Source organism: Podarcis raffonei, chromosome 3 (assembly GCF_027172205.1).
Source record: "Podarcis raffonei isolate rPodRaf1 chromosome 3, rPodRaf1.pri, whole genome shotgun sequence".
Taxonomy (NCBI): Eukaryota; Metazoa; Chordata; class Lepidosauria; order Squamata; family Lacertidae; genus Podarcis; species Podarcis raffonei.
Window position 1 is genome coordinate 78,882,921 of NC_070604.1, and position 7,037 is coordinate 78,889,957.

Consider the following 7,037-nt stretch of genomic DNA (forward strand, 5'->3'; position numbering starts at 1 on the left):
TGAGCCAATAATTCCATGAATGACATCTATTTATCCTTCCTGACCCCAGTCTTCTTCTCAGATATAAAGCAGTTCATTCCTTTTAGAAGCCACAAATCAACATAAACACCCACGCATGTCTTCCAAAATTTGGATTAGCATTCTCCCATAGACTATACACATTGTGCATTTGTCATAAGGCAATAGTCAAACATGAAAATCTGCCAGCTCCATACAACAGTTACTCAGTAATCGACTCCTAGGAAACACAAGGTTTTGCAGGGAGTGACTCTGATGCTACAATGTCCCTTATGTTTTCTGTTCCTTATCTGAATGACGAGAGAAGCTGAAAGGGAGACAAAATGAAAACTTTGCAAAACACAAGCTTTTAAGGGCCAATCTACACACTGCACTAAATATGTAGTGAGCAGAAGGGATGCATTTATTGTGGCTTTTTGCAGACAATAGAACCTCCAATTTCAACTGCGACTGTTTGAAGCAGAGGGAGGGGGCAGGTTGTGATCCAGACACCCCCCCCCACACACACATTCTATGTAACTATGAGGCTTAGGGGAAGAAAGTTCCCATTGGGCATTTGAAGAGTAGATAATACTTGCTTCTGTCTCCCCTTTCCAAGCAGAAACCACTTGGTTGTATAGTCTTGTCAAGAAAGCATCTTCCATACTTTCTAACTCAATACAAGGGAATACTGAACAGCCAAAATGTTTCTGCTCCACATGGGGGCAAAGCAAAGAGGAACGGTCGTAGTAAATTCCCACTTCATGCAAAGTCTCCCATGATATCCTCACGAGAAAGCTGGTAAAATGTGGGTTGAACGAGGTAACTGTTAGATGGATTTGGAGCTGGTTGACTGACCGAACCCAAAGAGTACTCATTAATGTTCTTTGTCATCCTGGGGGAAAAGTAACAAGTAAGGTGCCACAGGGTTCTGTCCTGGGCTCGTTGTTGTTCATTGTCTTTATAAATAGCTTGGATGAAGGAATTGAGAGGATGCTCACCAAACTGACAGAATTGGGATTCAATATGACCTTAACAGATTGGAGAACTGGACCCAAACTAACAAAATGAAATTGAATAGGGACAGATGTAAGGTTTTGCACTTAGGCAGAAAGAACCAGCTCCACAGATATAAGAAGGGAGACAAATGGCTTGCTAGTAACACATGTGAAAAGAATCTAGGGGTCTTAGTGGACCACAAGCTTAACATGAGTCAACAGTGTGATGCAGCAGCAAAAAAGGCTAATGCTGTTGTAGGCTGCATCAACAGAAGTATTGTGTCCTGATCAAGGGAAGTACCGGTAATACTCCCACTCTATTCTGCCTTTGTCAGACTACTGTCTGGGCACCACAGTTAAGGATGTTGACAAGCTGGAATGTGTGCAGAGGAGGCCAACCAAGATGATAAAGGATCTGGAAACCAAGCCTTATGAGGAACAGTTGAAGGAGCTGGGTATGTTTAGCCTGGAAAAAAGAATACTTAGAGGAGATGATAGCCATATTCAAATATCTTCAGGGCTGTCACATGGAAGATGGAACAAGCTTGTTTTCTCCTGCTCTGGCAGGTAGGACTCGAGCCAATGGCTTCAAATTACAAGACTACAGTTCCCTGGCAATTGGCCACAGTAGCTGGAGTTGATGGGAGTTGGAGTCCAACAACATTTAAAGGGCCACAAGTTCCTTATTCATGTTCCAGCTGCTGGGCTGTTAGGTAAGTCAAAAGCAGGGTCAACTGATTATCAGAATGAGTCCTATTGCAGATCAGATTGCCACAAGTTGGAGAACAGGGACAAACTCATCAAATTCAGCATTCCTTGAGACAAGGAAACCAATTAAGTCCCTTTTCCCAACAATAACAGTTTAATCTGTTGTATTTCATTGAGGAAAAACCTGTTTGCTAAAAGGTTCCCATATTTTCACTTTTGCTGACCAACCGTGTAATTACTACACTGTAGTATATATTTGAATTAGTCTTATCAAGGACTCATAAGCTTGCGGATTTCCAAGGTGGCATGTTGTTGCAGAAGAATAGGGAACATGGACTCATCCTGTTATTTTGCAGCTAGGTTACATCTGATACTTCACTGAGACTTGCTGCATCAACTTACTTGTGCTATCCCTGCACAATTTTCCCCAGGATCAGCAACTTTAAAAATAATTTTCAGAAAAGAAATGCAATTAATTTGTTAATTTCTGTTCAGCATAAAAACTATTTATTGCAAATGCACACAGTCCCTAAACATGAGGAATTCTCCTCCCCCATCTTTCAGTGCATAAAAAGAAACTATGGCGACATCTACTGGACGATGTTATTCTTCTTTTTTGGCAATCACTTGTAGCCTAGTAAGATTGTCTTCCCTGAACATGGTCTTAACAGTGAGTCTGTAAGTAACTGTGGAGGCCAATTTTGGATCCACACACCCTTCCACAGTGGGGACATTGGTTCCCGGGCAGGAGTTGATCATGGTGTGGATTTGCCAAGCATGCCTTCCTCTTAGCACGTTTATCCCTTTTGTCCTGTGTTCAAGCATCTTCAAAGTCTATGACACCTTTGGTAAAGGCTGTTCTCCAGCTGCAGTGGTCACAGGCCAGTGTTTCCCAATTGTCGGTGTTTATACTACATTTTTTTAGATTTGCATTGAGAGAGTCTTTAAACCCTTTTTGTTTACCACCAGCATTACGCTTTCCATGCAGAGGGTATGAGTGAAGATGGTATGATTAATTTAGGAAATGTTGTGTGAGGTGTAAAAGCACCTTCAGGGCGGGCCCAGATATTCTTTGGGCTGACTTGACAGGAATAAAAAATGCAACAGAGACAAAAATTTAAAAAACCACAGGGCAATGAATGCGCCAGTTTAAACAGAGTCTGTTGCTGCATACACTTCATACATTTAAAGCACAGTTACTCCCTTTACAGAACTAGCAAATACGACAGCCGAAATAAGGAATCAGGATGAGAAACAAAAAAGTGGCGCGTGGGAATATTTCAGAGAGTACTTAAAAAGATATAACACTAAATCTTTTCTACAAGTAGGGGTAATACTTTGAGCAACAGTTAACATAACAAGGAAATTGATGGGAGGAAAGTAGGGTGGGAAAACTAACAGATATGCAGCAAAACAAGGTATACTTAGAATGCCATGGAGTGATGGGTTGGGAAGTCTGTACAGAAACAATGTATGATGAAAAAAATATGATATCTAAATAGAAACTGGAAAATGCATAAATAATAATAATAAATAAAGCAAGCACAGTTACCCCCACTCATCCTCCAATAATCCTGGGAACTGTAATGTGTGAAAGGTGCTAGAAATTATAGCCCTGTGGGGGACAAACTATAGTTCCCATGATTCCTCTCCCCCCCCCCCCTTGGTGCTTCAGGTGTATGGCGTGTAAGTAGCCACCAGCATTTGAAACTCCCATTGTTCTAGGCAAGTTTTACAATTTGATCCCAGATCCTACTTTTGCTTAGAATATCCCTATTTTCAAGAACCTACAGGGGATGGGGGTAGGCCAAGGTTTTGAAAATGGTATAGGTGCAATATATTCGGAACAAAAGGCAAAATTAATTGTAAACAATGTGGTGACGGAAGAATTTAAGATAGAAAAAGAGACACGACAGGGGTGCCCAGTCTCTCCATTGCTTTTTATATCGGTCCTGGAGGTTTTGCTGAACATGATTAGAAGGGACCGGTTGGTTAAAGGCATACAGGTCGGAGCCAAACAGTACAAATTGAGAGCATTTGCAGATGATTTAGTACTGACGTTACAGGAGACAGAATCTAGTACCAAAAGGGTTTTAGAACTAATTCAAGAATTTGGTCAAGTGGCTGGATTTAAACTGAACAAGTCAAAAACTAAGGTTTTAGAGAAAAACTTAATACCTATCGAAAGAGAGAGGTTTCAGAATGAGACAGGTTTAACCGTGGTTAAGAAAGTGAAATATTTGGGGATTAATATGACAGCAAAAAATGGGAACTTATTTAAAGATAATTATGAAAAATGTTGGACGGAAGTGAAAAAAGATTTAGAAATTTGGTCAAATTTGAAGCTTTCCTTGTTGGGTCGGATTGCAGCTATAAAGATGAATGTTTTGCCTAGAATGTTGTTTTTGTTTCAAACATTGCAGATTGTGGACAAAATGGATTGTTTCAAGAAGTGGCAGAAAGATATTTCTAGATTTGTCTGGCAGGGCAAGAAGCCCAGAATAAAATTTAAGATATTAACTGATGCAAAGGAAAGAGGCGGATTTGCCCTGCCAGACTTTAAACTTTACTATGAATCAGCAGCATTCTGCTGGCTGAAAGACTGGCTGCTTCTTGAGAACACAGACATTTTGGACTTAGAAGGTTTTAACAACGTTTTTGGTTGGCATGCATATTTGTGGTATGACAAGGTTAAAGCACATAAAGCATTCAAAAACCATATTGTCAGGAAAGCATTGTTCAATGTTTGGATAAGATACAAAGATTTATTGGAAAATAAAACCCCAAGGTGGTTGTCACCAATGGAAGCGAAGGCTCAGAAAAAGCTCAATATGGAGGCCAATTGGCCGAAATATTGGGAAATTTTGGAACAGGAGGGAGATAGACTAAAACTGCAGAGCTTTGAGAAACTAAAAAACAAAGTGCGAGATTGGCTACACTATTATCAGATAATGGAGGCATATAATTTGGACAAGAAAAATGGCTTTCAGGTGGAAAAATCAAAATTAGAAACAGAACTGTTAGAACCCAAAACTAAGATCTTGTCAAAGATGTATAACTTGCTGTTGAAATGGAATACTCAGGATGAAACGGTGAAATCTGCTATGATTAAATGGGCACAAGATGTTGGACATAACATTATGTTTGCTGACTGGGAACAGTTGTGGACCACAGGTATGAAATTCATGGCATGCAATGCCTTAAGAGAGAATATTATGAAAATGATATACAGGTGGTACATGACCCCAGTCAAGCTTGCAAAAATATATCATTTGCCCGATAATAAATGTTGGAAATGCAAAGAAACTGAAGGTACATTCTTTCACCTTTGGTGAACGTGCCCAAGAATTAAGGCTTTCTGGGAAATGATCTATAATGAAATGAAAAAGGTATTTAAATATACCTTTCTGAAGAAACCAGACGCCTTTCTTCTGGGCATTGTCGGCCAATTGGTGCCAAAGAAGGACAGAACGTTTTTTATGTATGCTACAACAGCAGCAAGAATACTTATTGCAAAGTATTGGAAGACACAAGATCTACCCACTTTGGAAGAATGGCAGATGAAGGTGATGGACTATATGGGATTGGCAGAAATGACTGGCAGAATCCGAGACCAGGGAGAAGAGTCAGTGGAAGAAGATTGGAAGAAATTTAAAGATTATCTACAGAAATAATGTAAAATTAATGAGTGTTAGAATGATGTTGGATTGAAATTAAGTGGTTTCCAGCTGTAATGCTTTAAGAGAATATGAAAAAAAAGGATTATAAATAGGTAATAATATAATGGTAAGGATTTGCTGAACTAACAATTTGGGGTGGAATACAAAAAAGGGAGGTATGCGGAGGTCCGGGAAACAAGTTAAAAGAAAATAAGTAACTGAAAATTTATGTGTGTTTTTTTTAAAATTTTCTTTATTCTGTATTTTTGTTATTTTGTTTTTTCTTTTTTTATTTTATTGTAATATTATAAAAAATCTTAATAAATATCTTATTAAAAAAAATAGAATATCCCTATTTTCATTGTAAAAATGTTGGAGGGTATGGTAGGATGTCCCTATTTTCATTGGAGAAGTGTTGGAGGGTATGGAGTTATCCAACCTCGGAGCTGTCTGAAAGCAATCCTGTACAGTGGTACCTCAGGTTAAGTACTTAATTCGTTCCGGAGGTCCGTACTTAACCTGAAACTGTTCTTAACCTGAAGCACCACTTTAGCTAATGGGGCCTCCTGCTGCCGCTGTGCCGCCAGAGCACGATTTCTGTTCTCATCCTGAAGCAAAGTTCTTAACCTGAAGCACTATTTCTGGTTTAGTGGAGTCTGTAACCTGAAGCGTATGTAACCTGAGGTACCACTGTATAGGGAAGTTTTTTTTAATGTTTTATTATGGTTTTTTTATATGTTGGAAGCTGCCCAGAGTGGCTGGGGCAACCCAGTAAGATGTGTGGGGAAGAAATAGGAAAATTATCATTATGGAATGTGACGTCCCTATTTTCATGGAGAACTGTTGGAGGGTATGTTAGTGCACTGAGTAAAGGCATTGAGCCTCAGTCCAGGTAAGACAGAGACCATTTTAGTGGATGGCTCTTTTCAGATTTCCATTGTTCAACCTGTTCTGGAGGGGATTGAACTCCCCTTAAACAAGGATCAAGTTCATAACCCAGGGGTGCTCTTGGATCCATAATTGTCCTTACAAACACAAATAATTTCTGTGGTGCCAAATGGGCTGCCATTGAAGACAGTTCAGCAACGTAATATGAAGCTAATAATTCTAACTTAGACAACACATTATAAGCACATCACACCAATACCTTATCACTTCCATTGACGGAAGAAGTCTTCTCAGCAGTTGCCTCCCAGTTGTGGGATGCCCTCCCTTGAGGGACCCACCTGGTCCCTACTTTGCATGTAAAGGTCCCTGGGCTCAATCCCCAGCTTCTCCAGGTAGGGCTGGAAGAGATCCTAAAGAACTGCTGCCAGTCAGTGTGGGCAATACTCAGGAGCAGCTTCCTGCGCTTCTATGTACAATGGTGTCATCATGATATATGTAAGCTATTTTGTGTCTCTCCTTGTTTTGATTTTATGATTATGGCTGAATTTGTTTTAATCTCTGCATTATTATTTATGGCTGAGTTGCATAGTGAGCTGTTCAGTTTTTGCTGAATTTCTGTGGTTTGGGACATTATAGGGCAACTAATAAATATAGTAAATGAAATAACAAACAAATAATAAATGTGTAATTTTATAATGATTCTTGCTTGTGTGTTGCTTTTCTCCTGTCGTGAGCTAATGGCATTGCAGTAAACTAGCTGTAGTTATTAGAACAGCCCCTTCTGGTC